The sequence below is a fragment of the Triturus cristatus genome, chromosome 10, assembly GCF_964204655.1.
Source record: "Triturus cristatus chromosome 10, aTriCri1.1, whole genome shotgun sequence".
Classification (NCBI taxonomy): Eukaryota; Metazoa; Chordata; class Amphibia; order Caudata; family Salamandridae; genus Triturus; species Triturus cristatus.
This window is the reverse complement of record NC_140593.1, coordinates 893,520,823-893,547,650: the sequence shown is the minus strand read 5'-3', so window position 1 is coordinate 893,547,650 and position 26,828 is coordinate 893,520,823. Positions and strand designations below refer to the sequence as shown.

Below are 26,828 nucleotides of genomic sequence, written 5' to 3'. Positions count from 1 at the left end.
TACTGTTGATCAGGTATTTACATGTACTGTTGTTGATTCATTGCCTATGTCATTGTGTTTAATGTATTTATTATGCTGTTCTCTGTTTGGATTATGCTTCTCATGGATATTGTGACGGTCGTACTCCATTATGGAACTGGGTAACAAGATTATTTCTCTGTTTCAGGGAATGATCAAAAGTTCGAATGAGGCGGTGGTCCCAGCTTAACATCCTCCAGTGAAGAAGAGGACGCGGAAGGGACGTCATGGGAATATGTGTGGTGGACTGTCACAGTATTGGACTGTTATAACCATGGAGATTACCCCTATGGTTCATGGGATTTGTAGTCTATTGTGTTTCTTTACAATGTTCTTTTAACCTGCTATGCAAAATAAAGTGAAGGAAGATATGCATAATCCTCACCTCCTAGTCCTTAATAGAATTGAAACTTTCCTTCTCCTAAAGTAGGAAAATTTTCATTGTAAGGTCTCTCGTATCATTAGAGGCATGAATCATTTTCACGGTCTCCAGTTGTATCAGCTCCTGCTTTAGCTCTCAAGGTCGAAGCTAGATCTGTGGTTTATTTCTCGCTTCCATCAAGCACAGAGAAAGGATGTGGTCTCACGGCTAGGCTGCCGGCTTTGGAACGCTGAGAAACCAAGGTTCGAGCCTAGGGATCGACTCCACATCTTGTGATTCTGGGCAGATCACTTAATCTCTTCGTGCCTGCCTAAAAAAAGATAAATGTGTATCGCAGCAGGTGCAGTTGGCGCTATAAAAATCTGCAAAATAAAAACATTGTAGTAGTTACATAGCACCATGTCGCACAATAATGCCATACACTACAAAGTAAGTTAGCACTCTAGTTCTTTATGAGATCGCTGCAGTACTATGCAATCTCTATCTTTCTTCCTGCAGGTGGCGCTCCACACGCGGCTGTCATAGGCCGGATCCAGCTGGAGCCTGCTGCTCTGGAGACCGCGTGAACTGTCTCCATGCACGACTGCGCGCATACGGCGGGGGCGGTCACTTCCTTGTCAGCCCGGCGTCCTTTCCGGAGCGGCGCTGGTGGTCACTTCCGGGGTGGCGGGTCCGTTGTTTTCCGGGGTGGGTCCTTCTCTTGCTAGCTAATTGCATTCTTTATAGTGGGGACCGTCACTCAGCCCCTCCTAGTAGCGTCTCCAAACTGTCAGTCACTGTAAACTAGCTCTACCATTAGCTCATATAGTCTTCAGTTTGCCAGTGCTTTAGGTTCTGATGCAAAGCAGAAGCAATCGGATTTATAACACCGCCAGTCAGGAAACATCAGGTAAGTGCTGTTCTCTGACACCTGAAGTCTTATGATGAAGAGCTGGCATGTATGTGGTCAGACCAGATGAAAGAGTAAATATACTGGTTGGTGTACATGTGCAGCAAAGAGGCGGGTACCGTGCGGCACATGCGTGTGTTCACCCTCATTCATTGTAAACTGTTCTGTGCATTAATGAATTATGAATGACGTTCTTTTGAAACACTTAGTACACAGAGTTAAATGGAAAGCTATAAAATGTTAGCAGTTTGTGAAACTATGATTTTAAACATTCTTCGCAAAAAAGTCTTTACACATATGTATAAAGCTGATTTAAGCGACCGAAACTGATGAAAGAAAACTTATCTATTTGATTGAGGCTTCTCAGTAGTTCTCTGCAAGTTGAGAGTTTTGGCTTTCAGAACGGGAATCGAGTAAAGAAATATTTTTTATCCCCCATGGCCTTTGACAATTATTCAAAGTGCGCCAGTTATGACTCTGTACTGATACCTAATGTTCGCTGAAAGCTTTTGCGTTTACCAGGCATTGTTTTTTTACAGCTGTGAACTGGTCACGGTTTAAATATATTCCATACATAACCTTTGATTGAAGCTTCTCGGGAAAACTCGGCTTTTAATTTGTGAAACCAGAAAACGATTCATTTTCCTTATTATGACCTGTCCTTGGTTATTCTATCAACTGTGTCATATTTGACTATCGATTCAGGAGTCGGTTTGCATCCAGCTTTTGTGTTTATCAGGCATTGTTTTTTGTGTAAACAGGAGCTTACCTGAATCGTTCTACGTTTATCGCATCACTCTGCCTTATTTAACTCATAATAATAAAATATATTGCTGTTTTCTTTAATGCCAACAATAAATAGCATATTACTCCGTTTCTGCATATTTGAGTTATGCTGTTATTTCGTGTACATTAGTTCTAAATACAAGGTATTTAAACACATAATCTCATTGCATAGGGCAATGGCAAGAGCACGATGACCCCGAACCATCTAATTTGTACCACGGTAGTAATGGGATATGACCTGTGACTGTAGTAATGTCTGAATCTGATTATTACCACATTTGCTCCAGATAATGTTTTATTGGGCCACATTTATTATCGCTTCTGTGTATCCAACACGTTTAAATAACTTGTATTAGGTAATTTAAGTATTGTGTGAAAACGGGTTCCTTCTATTGGGCATATACGATATTTCCACCACTGGCTTGTGTAGGGGATACATTGCAATCCCTTTAAAATTGATAATTAATTCATTTTGATTGCTTTGAGTACTGTCTTTCCTGTTACGGGTGGATTTTTTATATATTTGATTTTTGAAAGTTTCTTGTTGGCTTATTTTACTATTTACTCCACTGGTCGCATGCCTATAACATTTTGTGACCTAAGCGAACTTCCAATGGTAGTGCAGGAGTGTTCCAAACCACCATGGTCCCATCTGCCTATTTCCCCACTGATCTGATTTAAACCTCACATTCCTGAATATTATCGTAGCTCAGCCTATCACAGGGGGGTCGACTTTTTGAGTATCTTGTGTCTATAAGATAAGACTTATGCATTGTCTTTTGGGTTTGTCAGTAAAAACGTTATTTCACATCATTTCTAAAGCATACAAAGTACATACATACAATCAAAAACACCAATAAATAAAAAAAAAAGAGATAATAAAACAAATATATAATACAAATTCATGTGTAAGCACATTTTGTCCTACTATTTTGTTTCCCAGAGTACTCAGATATCATGGGCCGGGAAACAATACAAAACGTATCAAACTATCAATAATACTTTTAAATCTATTATATCTTCAATCACTCAGGAAACCATATTAAGATCATAAATACCATTATAAATAGTTACCTCTTAAAAAAAACTAAAAACTCAGCTCTGACACAGTCACCATCGTTTCCGTACATCCCACAAGAAGGTTGCTATAGCATAACAAACTAATGGGTCATCAAGTTGTTTGAGAAAGAATAACGCTGGTAGACACTGGATAAAATTATATTTACACAGAAGGGGGACTACGGTTCTTTTCCTATGGGGGCCATAACATGTGCAAAAGAACAATATGTGCATCTCTGACTCGATAGAAATCAGTCAGAAGGGCATTAGGACAGCTCATTTGCAGAATGTACATTAACTGGAAACCCACCTTAAGTGGTATAAGCCTCTCCTGAAGTCAAAAATAAATACAAATATGAAGAGCTCCTCCCCCTATCAAATAGATGGAAACAATAGACTTAATGTTTCAGAATTACAATATTTAAACCCTTTTGCTATGACTGCAGTACACATTGGTACTTGTCTCAAATTTCTCTACACACTGTTGCCATACTATACCCCACAACTAAACCCAAAATCCACAGTTGCTAATAAAATCATTTTGGTATGCTACAGTATGCTGGCTTTGATCTGTATTTTTTAATGCCGGCCAGAATGTAATGATGACTCCAGTATGCACAGGAGTTGGGATGGTTCAATAATGACTCAATTTTAACCCCTTCGGTGCTCATGACGGAATGGTTCCGTCATGACCCACGGTTGAGCTGTGCTCATGACGGAACCATTCCGTCATGACCCCGCCCGCGCAAGATTCCGCCAGCACAGCGGCGGAATCTGCGCAGCATCGAAGGGGTTAAGGGAGGCAAGATGCCCATTAGGATATCGCATTTTGTAATCGATTCTGTCAAAGTGTACAGTTTAAAAACTGTCAAGTGCAGCAAGCAGTAGTTTTGGTGCTGTAAACAAAACAAAAAAAGTGTGGGGTAGGGCCCACCGACGTCTAAATGCAAGATAGGTTGAATACAGAAATGCTTCAAATCAAGAAAGTACAGCAGCAGTGTGCAATTTTACTGATGCAACAGATATATGACTTTCGGGAATACTTTTGTAGGAAAGGTGGTTTTTTGAAAGCTAACTTAAGTATTAGAGCGGGGAAAGGACTGGCTGCTTATCTTCCTATCAGAGTACTACTGATGTTGGTAGAATATTTATTGACTTACACGGAATACCTTTGTCCTCCCACAGCATCATACAGATTGATTTAAAAACGTTTTAAATATGTTTTTCAAGCGTTAACCATATGTAAGACGTACAGTAAAGGTGTATCCATTGAACACAATAGTGGTCAGGTAATTGAAGCAGATTATCCATTCCACCATACATTGAAATACATAGGCTTTTCCTGTAAATTGCAGGTAAGTTACTTTGGCGTTACTTTTGTAATCCAGTGCTGGACTCCTAGATTCACCACTGGAACATCTACTTAAAACGGGTAAGTAATTACGTTTTTGTAGTTTGTACGATTTTTAACTCCTTCCGTGCTCATGACGGAACCACGCCGTCATGAGCCACGGTTGCCGTGTGCTCATGACGGAGTGGTTCCGTCATGCTGCGGCCGTTGGCGGCCGCGCCGCCCACTCGGCGCTAATTCCCCGCCTGTGCGGGCGATTAGCGCAGTGGGCGGAGTCATGACGGAACCACTCCGTCATGAGCACAGCCCAACCGTGGCTCATGACGGCGTGGCTCCGTCATAAGCACCGGGCCACCGCGCTGCCCCCCCGCACCCCCCAGCGCTGCGGCGGAATTTCCGCCGCAGCGAAGGGGTTAAAGAATATTCTTGTATTTCAAAAGTTGACACTAAAACTTTTTCACTAAGAACCCCCAATGTTATCTTATGGAAGGAAATTCAATTCACAGGTAAGTTATGTTTTAGTTACTTTCATACTCAGTGCTGGACACCTGGGTTCAGCACTGGGACATTTCCTGCAAACAGTTGAGAACATTCGGTTAGGTTATTTGTTTGATTTTTAAGGCATATTCTTAGTTTTGAAAAGTCGACACTTAGAAACTTTTTGGGAGAAAACGTGTCAATGTTATCCTATGAGGAAAAACAGGTTATCGGTTTCTAGCTAAGTATTCGGTCTTTGAAGTTAGGGTTCTGGGGCAAGACTCAGGGGTCTCCCAGGGTCAGTGATGTACTGTTCTTGCACCCCCAGTGGCACTAGGGCAGCCAGTTGTTGAGTGTTGAGGTCCAATGTTATCCTATGGAGGATAGGGGGACTCCGGTTGGTGGCTGCTGGCAAGCAGGCCACGGGGTTGTGGGAGCAAAGCTCCTAGGGTTAAGCTCAGGACAAGTTGGGGACCAAGTTAGCACCAAAGGGGCACCCTCAGCGGCACTAGGGCGGTCGGGTGCAGGGTGCTGTTTTGAGGTCGGGTGCCCTGTTGATTTCAATGGAGATTCTCTAGGACAAAGAAACACTGCAGGCTCAGGGACGAGGATCCTCCAGGAGTGATCACCACTTCAAGGGGTAAGTTGGGATGTTGAGGGTTAGTTAGGCACCGCTGGGTTGGGCACACAAGGCCGTGGGGAGTCGGTGCAGGGGTGCCTTGGGACGTCGATTTTCTTACCCGCTCTGGTCGCGGTAGGGGGGGTCCTCTGGATTGAGGTTGCAGGTGTCGTCAGGAGGCTTGAGGCAGGTCAGGGGTCGCCGGGTCTCGGGTCAGGATCGCCGGGGTGACCTCCTCGTATTTGTCCACTCGAGCTCGGGCCGGATTCGGCAGGTGCAGAGTGTGCAAGATTCGCGGTTCCTGGCTGGCACCAGAAGGTGCAGTTCAAACACGTCCGGTGTTCACTGGAGAAACAGCTTGGAAAGTGAAGGCATACAGGTCCTCCGGGGTTTTTGAGGTTGCTGGCTGCTGGACACGCCGGGATTTGGCAGGAGCAGGTTCGAGGGGAGACAGGCCTGTAGGGCCCCTTCCCTGGGGTGGGTACACCCCCCTATTCTGCCCCTCTCCAGTGGGGGGGGCAGGAGCCTGTTTCTGGTTGGCTGGGTCCCCCTATCCTCAAGATTGCGGGAACTCAAGGTTGTGCTTCACCTCACCTCCCCTACCTTAGGGGTGGAGTTGGCAGAGGTGGCCATACCTCCCTTCCTCACTTGTTTTTCCCGATGGTTTTCCCGCCCAAAGTGGGGGGAAGAACCAGTGGGGACCAGTTGCTGAGTACACCAAGTGGTCTGGAGAAGCTCACAAAGGCGGCAGGCCTTTGAAGCTTCCCCTGCCCATTCTGGGGGAGGGGACCTAGCACCTCGTCCCAGGATGTGCATTGTTGCAGGCCCTCGAGAGCAGAGGGCTCTCGACACAGGGGTCACGCAACATGTCTGGTGGTGGCAGCCACTCAGTCGGGACACTGGTTGTGGGTCGAGTTCAGGGGGCATTTCTAAAATGCCCTCTGTCGTGCGTTTTGCATTGAAACCCACACTGGCATCAGTGTGGGTACAATGTGCTGAGAAGTTTGATACCAAACTGCCCAGACTTCAGTGTATCCATCATGGTACTGTGGAGTTCGTAATGACAACCTTCCAGCACCATATACTGTTTAATGGTACAATGCACTTACAAGTCTGAGAATGGACTCAGACACTGTAGGGGCACAGGGCTCATGCCTCTGTGCCCTCACCACTGGCATAGTGCACCCAGCTAGAGGGGTGACTGACCTAGGCCAGGGCAGTGGTTGGTAGGCATGGCACACAGGGATGTGTGCCATGTCGACTCTTCTCTTTTGATCTGCACCAAGACACACAGCCTGCAAGGCAGTGTGTTTGTGAAAAGGTACAGGCCCCCTAAGGGTGGCACAAATGCTCTGGGTACATGGGGTACCATTTACCAGTGACCTACCTGTGGCCAGAGTTGCCAATTGGGTTTTGTTTTGGGGAAAGAACACAGGCCCTGGGGTCCTGATTGGCAGGGCCCCAGAACACATCAAGTCTAAGAGCATCAGTAGTCTGGCAACAAAAAAAAGGGAGGGGGTTTACTGCAATAGAAACCCACTTTCTCACACTCCGTTCACTTCCAAGTATTATTATGCGGTCCTCTCAGTTTCCTGCAGACTGAGCTTCCCTCCCATTCGCATACACTCCAGTTACTCAGAAACTTAACACGTGGTACAAGATGTACCTACCGTTATTCAGATCATTGGCACAATCCATAAGAATGGGCTTCCTCACAGATCCTATTCCCCAGCGAAGCTCAGTACCCTAGACTTCGACATTTTGAGGCTGCTTGTGGGACTTTTCAAATCCTACTTGCAGCAGGGTACATTCCTTCGCCATGAAAACATGTCAAGATTCTACCCATACTGAAGAAACCCAATCTGAACTTAACTGGTCAAACTACAGACCGATCTCTATGCTTCCCATTATGGCCAGAATCACGGAAAAACATGTTAAGAGGCAGCTTTCTGCTTTTGTGTAGACTCACAGCTTGGTACGACCTCTCACAGTCAGGATTCAGAGTGGGTCACAATACTGAATCCACCCTTCTATGAGTCACAGTACATCTTAGGCACCTGTGGATGATGGCGTGCTGGCAGTGCTGATTTTATTAGACCTCATCACTGCTTTTGATACTGTGTCACACGCCACTCTGTTTGAGAGACTGGCCATTCTAGGTCTACAAAGTGCGGCCTTATCCTGGATGGCATAATTCTGGATTGACCCAACTTTCCAGGTCTCCTGAGTGAATGTCTCCTCCACACGACATGCCCTTACCTCAAGGGTTCCTCAAGGCCCAGCCTTAAGTCTGGCCATATTCAATATCTATGTCCGCCCACTGGCTGACCTGGTTGACAGCTTTGGCCTGACCTTATTTTCCTACGCGGATGACACATTAGTATCATCTTCTCTGTGTCACCTGCTCAGGACCATAACCCCAAGGCCCTGAATTCCTGTCTGAATCGGGTTTCCTCATGGATAAACACGAACTCTCTGAAACTGAACGGAGAAAAGAATGAGGTATCGGTGCTGGGAAAAAAAACCGTCCCTATGGGGCCCACAGCAATGGCCTGAAAACCTGGGCACGCTTGCCGCTCCGGTCCAAAAGGTGAAGAACCATGGCTTCCTGCTGGGCGAAAAGCTGTCTATGAATCCCCTGGTTGTGAAGGTGGCTGCTACCTGTTTTGCTGTCCTAAAATGACTGCTGAAATAAATCCTTTGGATTCTTCCATTTTCAGCCCAAAGGACAGTCATTCAGGCACTCAGCTAGATTGGACTACGGTAATGTCCTCTATTTGGGAGCTGATAAAGCCTCTATGAGAAGACTGCAAGTGGTCCAAAACTCGGTGTCGAGGCTGCTCTACAGATTTCCAAAAAGTGTATCGGCTTCCTCTCTTCTGCGGCAGTTGCACTGGTGTAAGGTAGAGAAACTGATCCAATTTAAATCCCTGTGCTTCGGACACTGAGCTAGATCAGGAGCTGGCCCCCTGATATCGCCACAAAATGGTGAGACCTTATCAACCAACTGGCTTGCGCCCTACATTCCAGTGATCTCTGCCTTATGCACAGTAATGAGAATTAAACTGACTCATATGTGAGGCCGGTCTTTTGCCTACCAGGGTCCTAAACTCTGGAACGACTCCTGCAAACCTTGAGAAGCTGTACCTCACTGATTACTTTAAGGAAACAGTTGAATACCTGAATGTTTTGAGTTAGTAGGCTCTGACTGCACCCTATCTGTCTCCAAGCACTGAGAACTCCTGTGTATGTAGCTGTTGCGCTACATAAGCTTTAATAATATTAATGGTTCTCTTGTTCTTATTATAGTACCCTTCTGGCTGGCCTACAATAAGGTTCAGGTGAACTCTGAAATACAATATAGCCTTGGGCGTTTTGCATTTATGTTGCTGATTAGTTGTTTATGCTTGTGAAATTTCAGAGTCGAACAGTTTGCTAGCTATAGAGAAAAGACTCTCAGGCTATCTTTGTGTCAGGATCCATCTGTGTCTTATTGTTGAATTACGCTAGTTCTTCTATTTCTTGCTTAAACGTATTTTATAAATACTTAGAGATTAGCTGTTAAGCTGACTGATCTGAGTAGTTCAGTATTGAGAGTATGAGCTCGGTCTTCTAAAGACGTTGTTCTTGGGAATGTTTTGCTGAATTTGGAGTTTTGGGAAAAGCAAATACTTCGATAGGGCAATTTATTAGATGGTAAAGTTTTGACCCCTAGGCAGGAGTTAAGAAGGCCACAGCTGACAAGCTATCTGAATTTAAGTATCTCCAATTAAGTTCATGGGTATTGGCACACAGAGAAGTCTTGTAATAAAATAAGCTCGATATCTCGGGTCTCTTTCATCTAAAGATAACCTAGAGAGTTTGCAAAATGGTATGACCTCATTTGACAAGCAGAGGATGTGAAAACTCCACCACCCAATTCAGTTTCGTGAGGAAGGCTGCCTGATGTAGACGTGGAGGAAATTTGGCAGGCATTCTTTGGTTTGCAATATGGAACTGTTAAACCAGCTGTATTTAAAAGGGATTATTCGTTTTTAGGTCTCGCCTACGCAGCGCGCATGCGTTGCATAGGAGGGCCTTTAGCTGTCGCTCTGCTCATTTTCAAGCACACACTCGTGCTTGTGGCGGCATCCACCTTGCGGGAGCGAGCAGGGGCGCGCCAAAAGCACGAGTGCAGTGCTTGAAAATGAGAGGACTGCGCGCGCACGCACCACTCCCGAGCTTGTTATTCGTCTTACAGAAAGACCAGTATCAGTGACGTCTGGCAGCAGCGGGCTCACGCTAGCTGTCTGTTTTCACTGTCTTTGCTCGTTCTCTCCCTCCCTTTCACTTGGCCTCCATCTCTGTAGCTTGCTCAGTCTTCTTCTGTTTATCTTTTTTTGTCAACTCTTTCTCGCTCATACGTTCTCCTGCTTGATCCATTAATTTTATCTTGCTTCCTTTCCTATGTCTCCGGCTCCCTTTCTGTTTCCAAAGCCTTTCTGTTATCACCCCTCTCCGTGTCCTCTCTCCCGACACACACACACACATAGGTCTTCGAGACAGCTGCACTCTTGGCCATAATCAGGTTGGGTTTTGTAGGTGAATTACAGTGGCTATTGTCATAAAAGGGGATGGCGGTGTGCAAGACTGGCTTTAATATATTATAGTCATGACTCCTTTTTTGCCTATAGAGTGCTCCATATACACTGATAAACAAACATTGCCTTAAACACTCTAACACTGGCGTGCACAAATGCTGTTTGCATTTTTTACACATTAACACGATACCTGCTGACTTTGCCAATGCTTGTTAGGTCTGCCTTCATAGCTCAATGGTCTGCAAGATGTATTGTTACCATTTGTTTAAAACAAACATAGGGCAGACTTTTGCTGCACACACAGGAGTATTACCCACTACCTAGTGACTATTTGACGTAGCTTTACATTTTCCAGAAAGTTTTTCCTTCGGACTGCACAAAGGACCATTTTACATCTACAAAGTCCATTCAAACGTCACATTGCATGTGTATCTCTTGTAGGCATTCGGTACAGAAAACAATCCTTGTTTGCTACTTTTCTGCCAGCATTGGCAAAGCCAATAGAACATGCTTTATTGTGATAAATAGCATTTGTGCATGCATCACTTGTAAACAGCATTTGTTGATACCTTTGTTTACATACTTTGGCACATTTAAAGCTAGACCTATTGGCTTTACCTATGCTATTTTTTAAACTTTTTTTTATTCCAGTCTATGAATTCCCAGAGCACGTTATTGCCACTTTAAGGAGCTGGTAAAGTACAAAGGAAATTCCATCAAGGTGTTCTATAACTCGTTTCTCACCTACAGCTTTGTTTCCAAGGGCTGTCTTAATGTTTGTTTGAATGACCCCCTAAACTGCAATGTAGAACTTTGCACTTTGGTCATATCGGATACTTTAGCGGTTGTTTCTTCAATGCTGTTTGCAAATCTTCGCATCAGCCAGTGATTTGTGTGATGGTTTTAGCTTGTCTGTTATTCCGTTAACAGCTTGATCGATGATTCTATGGCTGGGCAGTAATTCTTGAGGAGATATGCCTATTGGGCTCTCTGTCTCCTTGCAAAGGCTCTGCTGTTTGGGGTCCATTTGTGCCTGGGAGAATGGACAGCTGGCGTTGATGATTTAATGGTCAAGTGGTCTAACTTTTTTCTCTGTACGCACAGTCTACTATGGCTGTGGTCAGAGAGGTGGCTTCGCGGTCTACACATGAATGCTTTGATCAAATGTTGTTGTTTCTCAGTAATGACTTAATCAATGGCCAGACTGCCGAGAGGACAGTAAAATCGAAATTGCCACAATACACACCATTTTCCTGCCAATTTGAACAGCCAGGCCCATTGTTTTGCTAACCTGTTACTTATCTTAGTCTTACCTTTGCCTGTATTTTGGGCAGAGGATCATTCTTTCTTGGCACATGCTTATCTGCTTCCATGTGGAAGTCTATTTTTCTGGCCTTCTGAACACCCCCTTGGCCTGCAAATGAGGTAATGTGATTCTGTAAAGTTATACCAAGGGAGCCATGGGGCCTAACACAAGCAACTAATGTGGCCTCTGCTACCCCCGTTGGGTACTAAAAGACACTTGTGACTGGCATGCAGTGGATTCATATTCTGTTGGGCTCTGGCGCCACTGCACCAGCTTTACTGTTGATAGCTGTGTATAGTGCACAGTAACGTCAATTCACCAAAATGACAAAGGTTGCAAAAGCTACATCATTCACTATTTGGCAGCCAGTGGCATCACAAGATTGGCCTGTTTAAGATCCCTTCCTTAGGGATTAGGGGTAGGAAGGTCAGGCCAGGGATACAAAGGGGAAAGTGGCTACATCTAATTGACGTCTATTGAACTGAACATGGATAAAAGATCTGCCTGCTCCTGAGCAGTGGGGTAACGTAAAGTGATGAGGACTCCTTGCAGAATGTGAAGAGGATATCTGCAGTTGAGAGCAATACCTGCTCTTTACTTCACTGAGAGCAAAGCCAGCGAGCCTGACTATCTATCTTCAGGTGGGCTCAAGGGGGTCATTGCCCAAGAAAATAACGAAAAAATGTAACACATTCTGAAGAGGCAGTGATAAAATAGTCCACCGCGAGCATAATGTGCCATGCAGACTATGCCATCCCCAGGAGTGTCGCAGGTTCCTCGAGAAAGTTTTGAAAAAGTAACTGCTGAGCAGTGTATTTTCTGCACAATTTCCCTGAAAAACTGGCTCCAAAGCTCAACGTAATGCAGAAGTATGACTCTGGATGTACATTTTCACATGGGCTATCTCATATCTCTATTTGTAGGGTCGACAGTATGGCAAACTCCTCATTTTAGCTTTTCGGCACACCCCAGCTGTTTCCTGTGCAAACACCTGCGTCACAAGTCTTTCACCAGCGCGCTCACTGATTAGAACATGTGGAAAATAAAAAAATCCCACTATAAGCCCTTTTTATTTTAACAAAATACTTAATTTCAATGTTTTTGGACGTGCTGGGTGTAATTTCCAGTTTTGCGTTTCATGGAAAACATAATCGCTTACAATGGTAAATTGCCGTATTAGGCTTTTTATCACTTGAAACCAAGAATAAACAAGCATTGGCATAGCCAATAGGTCTTGCCTTTGGGACCTTATAATTATTTAGTTTATGCTGCACACTCTTCCTGGTGCAACAACATCAACTGTTGCATATCTAAACACTGATACGGTCTCAGAGGCGAGACCTATTGGCTATGCCAATGCTTGTTTTAATTAGACTGGGTATATTGGACTCCATATAAACTGGCTGAGCTTTCGGGGAGGCAAGACTAGATGCAAAATGTGTAACAATCTATGGCAGATGATTTTCATATGTTCCTGGAATGTCCTAGATTGCATAGCTTTTGGAATTATGTTAGTTTGACTCTTGCTGAAGTTTTAAGTTGTTTTTGTGTCACTTAAAAAAATATATATGTTGGTATACAACCAGGAGTGAGTGTGGAGGGGGATAGTGTAGGCTTAGATTCTACTTAGTGTTATTAGCCAGACATGTGATTTAAAAAAAGAAATGGGTCGAATCGTCGCCCCCAGACCATAGAGAATGGTTGGCACTTGTAAACAAGACTTGTCTTTGTGAAGCATAATATCTGAGTCTCAATAAGAAAGAAATTATTGGCTCACAATGATTGAATGTTTTCGTTCCCAGTCCGAATGAGTCCAATGATTACAACACCTTACTCTGCTGTGGATGGTTAAGGTGTGCAGTGTGACAGGTGGGGAGCCCAGCCATGAGAGCTATGGTTTTACCATCGTATGGTGCTGGGCTGTAATGTCTATCAAACTTAAGGTTATGAAAAAAAAAACAGATACCTCAATCAAAGGAAGGTAGTCCAGCAGATGTATTGGATGCAATGGCAGGATTAAAAAAAAACATTCTAAAGCATGACTTCGAGTTGAGAATTTTTAACATTCCTATGGAGGAAGTGATGATTGAAGAGTCTGTCCCTCCAGCCCTCTTCCTGCAGTGCTGAGGGAGAGAGGGGCCTTAGGGGACAAATTGTTTAGTTTCTGCTGTGTTTTGATAGTTTAGAAATCTTGCGGTTGTCACTTGGCAGCAGGTTGAAAAGATCCCTGATCTTATGTGTCTCTGTGGTTCAGTATGGAGAGTAAGAGTATGTGAATGCTCCACTTTGAGTCGTTGGCCTATGTAGACAATCATTTGAAAGCTCTTAAGGCTTAATACAGATGTCTCTAGCAGTGATTCTTAGCCTGTGGTCACGGAGTCCTGGTGGTCTGCAACTCCCACACAGTTCCATGACTGTCTACAAAATTAAATAATATTACAGTGTTAATAGAGTACATAAATATAAAAAAGCTAAATTAAATTTCTAAACATTGTAAATTTGTATACATTTGAAATTGGAGGCTAACACAAGTTGGTATCCTGAGCTTGCCTGACAAGACATGTCAAGCATTCTTATTTGCTCTTCTAGCTCGTCAGTGGCTTAATTTAACCATGTGTTGTATGAAGTAAACGTGTATAGTCTTGTGTGAAATTGCTTACATACTTCAGTACAAAAATATAATCCAAACATTTTATTTGACCTGTTTAATGGATGGACTGATTGATTGAGAATAGATAACAATCCAGCTTTTGTAGTATAGTTTACAATACTTTCCACATGTGGTGATCTATGTTTAGGCTATCAATTACTGCCATTAGTGTTCAGGACATTTGTAAATGCTGCCTTGTGACCGATCTGTTTTACATTATTCCGAAGCTTGTTTGCAGCATCCAGATAATACCTTTGGAATGTTGATGCTTTACACTGTACATTTTAAAATAGGTCTTCTGCCCTTTGTTTATTTTTCCTCAAGAAAATAAATAAAAATGTGTTTTGTAATACATTTTTCTATTGTATATCCGTTAATGCCTAGTTATTGGCAGCTCGGACCATAAGAGATGCAACAAGAGACATATTCTTGACTGTGGAATCCCAAATCTTTCTTTTTAAAGCATCAGACACAAAGCTACTTTCTTTTGATCAGGCACCACATAAATATCTGGATTAAGTTGTCCCCCTAAGAAGCAGAGAAGACTAAGATTGTGAGGCTTCAATATTTTGATTTCATCTTCAATTGGTAACGCTGACGATTACTTAATTTTAGGGTCAGGAGACTTGGCTTATTTGTTGTATCCATGATTGGAATAGTTTTGGCACTGCTGCTGCTGATGGTCCAGTTTGGTTGACATGTCTGTTTCAAGCAGGTTTGTCTATATCCATATGCTGAAGTCTTCTGTTGCTATCTTAATTAGCCCCAGAGGGTAAATACCCCCTGATGGTGGTTAGGAAGTTTATACTTTCTATGTAGGTCTTGTTATGGCACTACATTAATGCCTCCTTGTTATTTTACCTGCTTGGAGGAACCCTACTTAAATCCCCAATCAGCTTGCATGTATTCTTTTCGCGTTCTATTACAGTGCACCACATAAATATCTGGATTAAGTTGTCCCCCTAAGAAGCAGAGAAGACTAAGATTGTGAGACTTCAATATTTTGATTTCATCTTCAATTGGTAACGCTGACGATTACTTAATTTTAGGGTCAGGAGACTTGGCTTATTTGTTGTATCCATGATTGGAATAGTTTTGGCACTGCTGCTGCTGATGGTCCAGTTTGGTTGACATGTCTGTTTCAAGCAGGTTTGTCTATATCCATATGCTGAAGTCTTCTGTTGCTATCTTAATTAGCCCCAGAGGGTAAATACCCCCTGATGGTGGTTAGGAAGTTTATACTTTCTATGTAGGTCTTGTTATGGCACTACATTAATGCCTCCTTGTTATTTTACCTGCTTGGAGGAACCCTACTTAAATCCCCAATCAGCTTGCATGTATTCTTTTCGCGTTCTATTACAGTGTCTTGGCCATATAGGCTACATACAAGTATTCTTCTGTTTCATTTGATCCACATTGAAGGTATTGCATATTTCATATCCGCCTTGTAAACAGAGGCTGATGAATTAGCAATGATTACGACCGTGATCGGATGTGCCGTCCTCTATCAATCATGTGGGATGAGACAAACTAGAAGTTTTTTTTTTTTTTAGGAAATACTTGAGTAGCAGTAGGAATGGCACGTAATGTAATCCCTTAAGTCTTTTAGTCCTATCTGAGGAATGCTAATCAAAGGTAGCCTTATTTATCAACAGACGGATGAATGGAGTAGGAGAGCAAAGCATTTTTTGGGTCTGGCTTGACAGCACAGCTGTTGCAGGACCATATGTGATCAACCTAAAAAAAGAGCTTTCAGGTGTGCTAGAGAGCTGTTGGTGGACAGGAGTACATATTTTGATTGAGCAGAAGTTGTGTGCTACCCCAGATAAAGTGTCTGCCCTCTGATAGCTGCAAACGTTTGTTTATCAAGTTGCCTGAGCTAGTGCTCCTAATCAAGTGTAATGGTTGTGTTACAACAGAGCTTGACTTTTAGGCAATAAACATGCCACTGCAATTCTAGGTGTCTCCTACATGGATAATTACGGTGTGTGTTCTTCTCTGACACCAGCACAGATGGGAGAAGGGCACTCCGGACCAGTGTGTTGCTGCATTGCAGTACCAGCCCCTCCCCCTTTTCCCTTTCCATCTTTGTCAAGAATTCCTGTCATGCGAGGGGAGGAAAACGGTAACCAGCGAAAACGGACTACATCTCCCAGGATGCTTAGCGGTTGAGAGGTTATGTAAACAGGAGAGCTGTTACATAACTCAAGGAAAACACGCCCTTATGTAAACAGGAGAGCTGTTACATAACTCAAGGAAAACACGCCCTTATGTAAACAGGAGAGCTGTTACATAACTCAAGGAAAACACGCCCTTATGTAAACAGGAGAGCTGTTACATAACTCAAGGAAAACACGCCCTATAAAGGGAGGAACCGGGAGGTACAACGCTGTCGGATATTGTGTTTACACCGACGTACCTGCTTAGTGAAGAGCAGTGTGCCCCATCGTCACCTGTGAAGGACCCGGAAGCTCTACCGGATAACCATTGAGCTTCGCTTTTTGACTCGGCTGAGTCAAAGCGCAGTGGCGCTTTTGCTGGTTGGAGTCGTAACTCCCAGCCCGACCAGAGATACAGGGACTGCCAGCTGTAACGCACACCAGGAGGTGTTTGCCGCGTTACAGACTCGGAAGTCCACAGGATCGATCGAGCGGCTGCTCTCGGTTCAGTCTTCTTTGCTTGTGATTGGGGTATCGGTGACGCATCACCAGGAGGTGACTCCGCGTCCCGGTGCAGTCTGAGGAAGAGGTTGAGCGGCTGCTCCCTTCAGGTAGAGACCCCGGCTGGGTGTTTCCCTGACTCCTCGATTCTCCCCAACACTCTTCGTGCCCCTCACAGCCTACCGATTGGCATTGTCGGCCATTTCATTTCTGCCCTCTGTTGGCATACGCCGGGATTGGCGTATATGCAGAGGACGGTTAGGACCATCCGTGCTGTGGGCTGGTAACGTACTTAGCCTGGAGGATTCCAGTGACTATAACCTTTGTTTATTCCTTGTATTATTTTTGCCTTCATTAAAATAACTAAACCTTCACAAGTGGTTGCGTTCTCATTATCGTGTCTGTTAAACGATCCTGAGACGTTCAGGGCGTTACAAAATATCCGACCCTAATAACACTAACTGTCTCCCGGTCGATAACAGACATGGCAACACTTGATGATGTGCTGGCTGCTTTAGCGACCGTGCAAATTGAATTGGCTGCCTCCAGGCAAGAAACAGCCGATGTAAAAGCCAGACTGGATGCTATCCAATTGGACCCGCTCGCGCCCAGCACCTCCCTCACGAACCAGACCCCTGCGGTAGTAGTGGAAATGCCGGTAGCCGTCCCCTTGGCAACACCAGAGAGGTACAGTGGGGATCCTAACACAGTGCAGGTATTCCTCACACAAGTGGCGCTCCATTTATCGTGCAAACCAAGGGCGTTCCCCACGAGTCAGGCTCGTGTGGCTTTCCTTATATCCTATTTGGCTGGAAACGCGGCACAATGGGCCGTACCTCTGGTGAGCAGGGACGACCCCATCTTATGTGATTGGGGTGCTTTTCGCAAGGAATTCCTGAAAGTCTTCGACAGAAGGGCTGACTCGTACACGGCGGACCGTGAAATGCTTGAGTTGAGACAGGGATCCAACGACCTGGTGCAGTATCTCAACGCGTTCCGAAGGCTGGTTGCGGAAACCAAGTGGCCTGTTGCTAAACAGACGGCGCTCTTCCATCACGGGCTGTGCGATGAGCTCAAGGACGCCGTGGCTCATATTGACCCACAACCCAAGACATGTGAGGGCCTTATCAACCTGGTATTACGGCTGGAACATAGGCTAAGTGAAAGAAAGGGGGATCATGGGAGAAAAGGAAACTCCCTTCCATCCTATGTGACAGTGGGAAGTCCTGAAACTTCCACCGCATCCAAGGGAGAACCCATGGACATCGGCGCAATACGAGCGAGCCTCACAGCCACGGAGAAAGAGTCACGCCGTAAACAAGGATTGTGCCTATATTGTGGCAAAAAAGGCCACTACGTACGTGAATGCCCTGCCAAACCGAAGACGTCACGTTATCGGGCCAACCGGTCGGTAACAGCCGTGGTGGACGTACCGGCGGAAAACTAGAGGACTCCCAGACCAAAGAAGGGGCATCTCGGAGTCACTCATCCATCCCTTCACTTTCCAACTCGGTCACTAAGGGACAACGACACCTGTTTCTCACGGTGCACGTGGGAGTGCATGACCAGTGGATACCTGTTGTGGCCATGGTGGATTCAGGGGCCACTGGCATGTTTATGGACCACAACGAGGCATGCAGGCTAGGGCTAGTGCTTCTTCCCAAAGCTGTACCCGAAGACGTCTATGCTGTAGACGGAAGGCGATTGGTGACGGGGCCCATCGGGCAGCACACGGGGGTCCTTCCGATGAGATGTGGGAGGAACCATTTGAAACAAATCGATTTTAACATCATCCGAGCGCCCCAATATGGCGTCAAATTGGGATTGCCGTGGCTACAGAAACACAACCCCTCTGTGGATTGGCCAACACATCGCATCGAACTGACGTCACCGTATTGCATCCTGCATTGTGGAATAAGAACGGAATCCCTTGACGCAGATGAGAGCGGGAGTCAGACGGTGGCTACAGCGGCAGAAAAAGATGTGGCTCTCCCCCAGGCTTATCACAGTTTTGAGGATGTATTTGATGAGGTGAAGGCGGAAGTGCTACCACCACATAGACAGTTTATCTGCCAGATCGACCTGGTGCCAGGGGCCAGCGTTCCCAGCGGCAGGCTGTATGCCCTGACGGAGCCTGAAAACGTGCATCTCCGGGGGTACCTGGATAAACTCCTCAAGCTAGGATTCATCCGCCCGTCCAAGTCTCCGGCCGCCTCGCCACTCTTCTTCATCCCGAAGGCTAATGGGGAGCTGAGAGCCTGTGTGGACTTTAGGGCATTGAATGCGATAACCGTAAAGAATCGGTACCCCTTGCCTCTCATCAGTGTACTTCTGGAACAGGTCAAGAAAGCTCGTATCTACACCAAGTTGGATTTGAAAGGGGCATACCATCTGGTGCGCATGAGGGACGGAGACGAGTGGAAGACCGCCTTTAAGACCAGGTTCGGCCTTTTTGAGTACCTCGTCATGCCGTTCGGTCTGTGCAACGCCCCGGCAGCCTTTCAGTACTTTTTGAATGAGGTATTCAGAGAGGAGTTGGATATCTACGTGGTCGTATATATCGACGACATCCTCATCTATTCGTCCAGTGTGGAGGAGCACGTACACCACGTCAAAGCTGTGCTCCAAAAGCTGAGGGAAAACATGCTGTTTTGTAAACTCAGCAAGTGTGACTTCCACGTCACATCCGTGGAATTCCTCGGAGTGATGCTGAGTCCAGAGGGACAGGAGATGGCAGAACGAAAGATCAAGGCGGTGAAAGAATGGCCAGTGCCCCAAAGCGTGAAGGACGTCCAAAGTTTCATTGGCTTCGCCAACTTTTACAGGCGGTTTATAGATGGATTTTCAGGATTGGTGGCCCCAATCACACAGCTACTGAGGAAGTCCAAGGAGTTTGTCTGGTCCCCTGAAGCGAACAAAGCCTTTGAGGCCCTGAAAAGCGCCTTTGGTAAGGCGCCGGTGTTGGCTCACCCCGATCCGGATCTCCCCTACGTGGTGGAAGCGGACGCATCGGATGTGGCGCTGGGGGCTATCTTGTCCCAACGCAACCACGACACAGGGGTGCTTCATCCCGTTGCGTACATGTCCCGCAAACTCAACGACGCCGAACGCAACTACCATATTGCGGAGAAGGAGCTTCTCGCAATCCAGGACGCCTTCACCGAATGGAGGCATTGGTTGATGGGGGCAAGACATGTGGTATCGGTGTACACGGACCATCGGAACCTACAGTTCATGACGGCCACAAGACACCTTTCTCCCAGACAGCTGCGGTGGATGATCTTCTTTGCGGGGTTCAACTTCCGCATCACATATCGGCCGGGGACGGAAAACCGGAAGGCGGACGCCCTGTCCCGTCAATCTGCAGTTAAGGAACCATTGCCTGCGACCGAGCATTCCATCATTTCCCCGAGGATGGTATTGGGGGTTATCCAACCGGATACTTTCCTGAGGGGAATAAAGAGAGGGATCAGGTCATTCGCATGGCGGAGGTGGCTCCTCAGTCACAGAGAATGGCAGCTGAAGGACGGGATACCCCTGAAGGGCAGGTGCCTATTGATACCCACGCCTAGGCTAAGGAAACAAGCATTCATCTGGTGCCATGACTCTCCATGCGCAGGTCATTTGGGCTTTGAAAAAACGGTGGCTAGCATGGGACGGCATTTCTGGTGGCCAACCATGAGAGTGGATGTCAGGAGGTGGGGACAGGAGTGTCCTACGTGTGCTACCATGAAGGCCGACCATGGCCGAACCCAAGGGCTCTTACATCCACTTCCGACCCCGGATAGACCATGGGATAGCATATCACTGGACTTCGTGGTGGGCCTACCGGTAGACCAGGGGATGACGGCAATACTGGTGGTGGTGGATTACTTGACGAAAATGGGGCACTTCATCCCCTGCAAGAGAGTCCCTACGGCCGGGGAATTGGCGTCACTACTCCTAAAGAATGTGGTACGACTGCATGGATTACCTGGGGTGATCGTGTCGGACCGGGGGTCGCAGTTTACTGCGCAATTCTGGAAGACTTGGTGCACTGCGCTGCATGTTAAGACCGCCCTGTCCACCAGCTACCACCCTCAAACGGACGGCCAAACTGAGCGCCTGAACCAAACGCTCAAACAGTATCTGCGATGTTTTGTGGACCAGGGCAGGGAAGAATGGGTCGACTTGCTATGGGTTGCAGAGATAGCCTATAACAACGCCACTCACAGCTCCACACAGTCATCTCCGTTCTATAGCAACTATGGCCAACATCCCAGGTTCTTGCCATTTCTACATCCGTTCAGAGAGGACAGGATTCCCGCCACAGCGGACAGGGTGGCACACATAAAAGACACGTTGATGCGCTCAAGGGCTGTCCTAATAGAGGCCAAGAGAAGATACAAGGCTGCGGCAGACAGGAAGAGAAGGCCCGGGCCACTGTACCGCACTGGAGACTACGTCTGGATATCCACAAGAAACATGAGGTTTCGAAAGAACAGTGTGTTCCATCCCAAGTACATGGGCCCCTATCGAATTACCAAGTGTATGGGTCCCGTGAACGTGAAGGTGTGCTTGCCCCAGTCATTGCGGATACACCCTGTCTTTCATGTATCATTGCTCAAACCAGCACCCTCCAAGCCGTCTGGGACACCTAGGCCGGTATGCGTGGAGTCGGAGGTGGAGTATGAAGTGTCGGGCATACGGGCGTCCAAATGGCGCAGGGGGAAGCTGTGGTACCTGGTTGCGTGGAAAGGCTATGGCCCGGAGGAGCAGTCATGGGAACCGGCTGAAGGAGTTCATGCTCCGCGCTTGGTCTCCTTGTTCCATCGGCGTTTTCCTGCCAGCGCTGGACCCGTGGGGAGCCGCTGAGAGGGAGGATGTACTGTCAAGAATTCCTGTCATGCGAGGGGAGGAAAACGGTAACCAGCGAAAACGGACTACATCTCCCAGGATGCTTAGCGGTTGAGAGGTTATGTAAACAGGAGAGCTGTTACATAACTCAAGGAAAACACGCCCTTATGTAAACGGGAGAGCTGTTACATAACTCAAGGAAAACACGCCCTTATGTAAACAGGAGAGCTGTTACATAACTCAAGGAAAACACGCCCTTATGTAAACAGGAGAGCTGTTACATAACTCAAGGAAAACACGCCCTATAAAGGGAGGAACCGGGAGGTACAACGCTGTCGGATATTGTGTTTACACCGACGTACCTGCTTAGTGAAGAGCAGTGTTCCGGAGTGGTGCTCCAGTAAGGCAAGAACGGAGGTAGGTCGAGTCGTTACTCCCTGGGCCGTGTCTTGCCCCATCGTCACCTGTGAAGGACCCGGAAGCTCTACCGGATAACCATTGAGCTTCGCTTTTTGACTCGGCTGAGTCAAAGCGCAGTGGCGCTTTTGCTGGTTGGAGTCGTAACTCCCAGCCCGACCAGAGATACAGGGACTGCCAGCTGTAACGCACACCAGGAGGTGTTTGCTGCGTTACAGACTCGGAAGTCCACAGGATCGATCGAGCGGCTGCTCTCGGTTCAGTCTTCTTTGCTTGTGATTGGGGTATCGGTGACGCATCACCAGGAGGTGACTCCGCGTCCCGGTGCAGTCTGAGGAAGAGGTTGAGCGGCTGCTCCCTTCAGGTAGAGACCCCGGCTGGGTGTTTCCCTGACTCCTCGATTCTCCCCAACACTCTTCGTGCCCCTCACAGCCTACCGATTGGCATTGTCGGCCATTTCATTTCTGCCCTCTGTTGGCATACGCCGGGATTGGCGTATATGCAGAGGACGGTTAGGACCATCCGTGCTGTGGGCTGGTAACGTACTTAGCCTGGAGGATTCCAGTGACTATAACCTTTGTTTATTCCTTGTATTATTTTTGCCTTCATTAAAATAACTAAACCTTCACAAGTGGTTGCGTTCTCATTATTGTGTCTGTTAAACGATCCTGAGACGTTCAGGGCGTTACAATCTTCAACTTCAGGGATACCTTAGGATGGCATTCATTGAAATTGTGGTGTTTTTTTTATCTAATTCCTTGCTTTAGTGTGTGCTCGAGATACTTTTTTGAGCTCCTCTGCGCTAAAACGTTAATTATAAAACAAATTCAACGCATTGCCTATATTCAATGTACTTCAAATTTATTGCGTTTTTATATATTACGCTAATTTAATATACAATCATTTTTAAATGTACTCTTTCCTTTTTCCTAAAAACGTCTTACTGCTTTTAACGCTACTGTTCCTTGAAGCCTACAAACTTCTTACTACCCTGTAACCCTACTATTTTCTGAACCCTAAAATATTCCTTACTACCCTCTTAACACTACCCAGCCCTAAACTCTAAAAAAAAGTTACTACAGCTTAACATTTCCTGTCCATTAACCCTACAAACACCCTACTATTTCTTGATGATACCCTTACCGGAACCATATAAACCAATTACTCCCCCTTAATGCCACCATTCCCTGAACTGGAAAACCTTACAATACCCATCCCTTGAAAACCCTAACTACATATTGCTACTAACTAATGCTACCCTCCCTTGAATCCTAAAATTCATTGCTATCCCTTAACTGTTCTCATCCCTGAATCCTAAAACACTTACCCTTAACGCTACCCTTCTCTTAACACTTAATTATCCCTTTCTACCACTTAACACCTCGGCTAGTGGAATTTGAAAGTGGTGGGACGTAAGAGCAAGGAAGGAATTATTTCGAGTGAGTGAACCAGACATTTATGATGGGGTTGGGTATCACCCCCACCCACCCGAGAAAATGTTGAAATATTGAAGTAATTCTTAGCACTTTTTCTGTGATAAATGGGCCAAAAATACAGTTCTTATCGGCCTTCAAAAAGGAAAACTCATTAAATATTTCAGAGAATTTCTGATTTGCCAAACAAGTCTGACCTCCGAAGAGGGCTAGAGTACCAGGCAAGAATGCTGGGGCTCTACCCGTTCTCATTTAAAACGCATAACAGAGGATCATAAATGTCCACAAACTAAACAATAGATGAGTTTTCTCCAACTGCACGTCCAGGTGTCTGCTGATGCTAGAAATTGAGTGTGTTGGCTGGCCTTGGAAAGCCATCTCTTTGAAGGGGCACCACTGATTTTGAAGGCATGGCACTGACTGGGCATTGATAATCCTTCGTTGTCTTGCTTGGTAAGAACATCCCTTCTCTCGCACAAACAGATTTATTCATAGTGATAGTTCTGAGCAGTGGCGGCTTTGGGAATTTAAAAGTGGTGTGACGTAAGAGCAATAAATGAATTAAAATGCGATTTAAGTCAATGGTTTTGAAGGGGGATCAGGGGGTTCTCCCCCCATATTTCTTTTTCATTTTTTTTTATTTTTGTACAATTTTCAGCACAAGAAATTCTGTTCTTATTCTGGCTTCAGCCTGTCACCCTCCCTCTAACCAGGGTGTGGTGTAACAGGCAGAGCGCCTGACTTTGGAACTGGGGAACCAGGGTCAGTTCTTGTCGTTGGCTGGGCAAATCACTTAAGAACATATTAATTTTTTTTTCACACAACGCAGCAAGACACCTTGTTGCACTGTGCTGCGTGAAAGGACAGGAATGTGCCATATCTATCTAGATATGGCACATTCCTGTTTTCTCCTTGTGCTGGCACATTTTTGGCTGCTAGTTCCAACACAGGCATCTTGCATCATGGCGCAAGGGTGTATTGTAGGCATGATTGTTTTTGTGCAGGAAGGGACACCTTCCTGCACAAAAAAAAATCTTTGAGGCTTTTTCCTCATTTTTACGTGTGCTGCAGAATACAATGAAGACATTTCTCCTCTTTACCCCTCTCCTGGAAAGGCATAGCATTTTGACGCATTCCCAGGTGTACCACTCATGGTCAATCTGGGAATGCACCAAAATCCTTTGGTGGATGCATGGGAATGCTTCCGGTACAGCCTTGGAACGCCCCCTTGTGGCAGAATAATGCAAGGCAGCAGCTTGCGATGCCTTGTGTTACTCCAGATTTACAAAGCACCGCAGGGCAAAGCAAGGTGGTCTTGTGTGGCTTTGTAAATCTAATCTAGGTTTTGCGTCATACTTGTGTTAAATTGGGTGACACAACGGCAACACAAAACTTTTATAAAGATCCCCCTTAATTTCCCATGTGCCTTTAAAAAATGACAGTGATCTTGCGTAATGTAAATAGTGCTAATGCAAAGCACGTCACCTTCGAGTTGAACTTTTTAAAAAAGTACTTCCGTGCAGAGCAATAATGTGATGTATTAATGTAAAAGCTTCCATATGGTAAAGAAAGAGTTTTACAAAAAATGATGAAGAGACATCATAATATTTAAGTGCTGCTACTAAAAAGAAAAAGACGTAGAGCAAATAGTGGGGAAAAGAAGAGAGCGACCAAATGAAGGCAGTGAGGAAAAGGAAGGAGAAAGAGGAGAGGAAGGGGAAAAGGGAGGGAAAGTGAACTGCCATGAAGGAGAGACCAGACAAGCCAAGACTCCTTACCCCAATCGTCTTATTGTTGTAATAGTGTAGCCTGATGGAGGCATTGCACACCAACAAGCTGCACCGCTTTCTTTCCAGAAGGCCAAGCTGTCAGCACCTGAAAAATCCTCTCGCTGCAGAGAGCCTTGAGTTTAGTTTCACGGCCCTCTTGCAAAGGTTGCAACCCCTTCCCTTCTCAACTCGTCACACTGTGACAACTTGTGGAAAGGGAAGTGTGGTGACAGGCAGCTCCCAGTAACTGACAATCAGCCCCAGGAGTGCAAAGCTGTTACTGTGCACGCCTGAGGCTGTTTCAGAATGTTACGCTTCATTGTGTCATTTGTGGTCAGTCCCCAAGTATTGCAGAACTGGGCTGTCAGCCTATAGTCTGCCTAACATAAACTACGGCCAACTGGCACATGCACACTCACGCAAATGCCTAATCAAAACTGCCTGACTTCTGTTTCAATAACGGACGGTATGCAGGCATTGTAATGTAAATATAATGGCAATTGGTTTTTACAATTGCCAAATGGCATCCATCCATCCATATTGCATATAATTGACAGGGCGTAGCCCTCTCCGCCCGCCACTAGAAACCATCACTGCTTAACACTAGTCTTCAATGAACCTTTAAAACCTGGTCCGTGTTAACTCTGCCCTTCCCTGAACCCTAAAAACCCATTACCACTTCCCTGAACCCTACAAAACCCTTACTTATCCCGTAAAAGTACCCGTCCCTGAACCTAAATCCCTTACACCTTAATGCTACCCTTCCCTGAAACCTAATAACCCCTTGCTAGCACTCAAAGCTGCTCTTCCATGATCTCTTGAAACCTTACCCTTAATTCTACTTGTTCCTGAACCCTAACAGTTCCTTACAGCTACCCATAACTGAACACTACTACCCTTAATGTTAGTCATTACTAAACCCTTGCTACCTATTAAGCTCCCCTTAAGCATAAGCAGCGTATGCTACCCCGTAATGCGGCGCTTTCCTGAAACAGAAATCCTTTCTAACCCTTTTTTTTTAAACATGTTTTTATTGGCATTTGTTAGTAGTTTCGTTACATATCAGTGTTGGATGACAATATCGCAGGGTACATGTTTCCAGTCAGGTGAGATCAATCATCACGTTTACAATAACCTTCACCACACTCATGTGCAATGTAACAGGTGTTTGCCATACTATATAATACAAACCAGGGAAGGGGGGGGGGAACTAGGGGCAGTCATGGACTATCAGAGAAGGGTCAGCCAGACTACAGCACAGGTGGTCCGTAGGGTAACTGGTGAAGCAGCGCATTGGGAACCCCTGGCCGGGGTACGACTATGCAGGTGGACATACGGCAAATCCTTTCTAACCCTTAATGGTATCTATCACTGAACCCTAAAAACTCTTTACATCTTCCCTTCCAGGTGCACTAAAAATTCCCTACTACCCCCTTAACCCTATCCATCCCTAAACCATGAACATTCTTTAGTATGCCTGAATGTTACTTGTCGTTCAACCCTGAAAACCCTAACCATCCTTTAATGCTATCTACTATGAACCCTAAAAATCCTTTTCTACCCCCTAATACTAAGCAATCCTGAGTCCTAAAAGCC

At 45.7% G+C, this 26,828-nt stretch overlaps 1 protein-coding gene across 1 annotated transcript in view; it reads left to right on the top strand.

Moving 5' to 3' along the window:
* The first annotated feature begins 989 nt into the window (after positions 1-989).
* The window catches only part of SCAP (SREBF chaperone), a 654,188-nt gene continuing 628,349 nt past the window's right edge, over positions 990-26,828 (top strand). The window contains exon 1 of the mRNA XM_085628619.1: positions 990-1,289. The gene's annotated coding sequence lies outside the window, so the exon portion shown is untranslated. The remainder of the gene's footprint in view (positions 1,290-26,828) is intronic.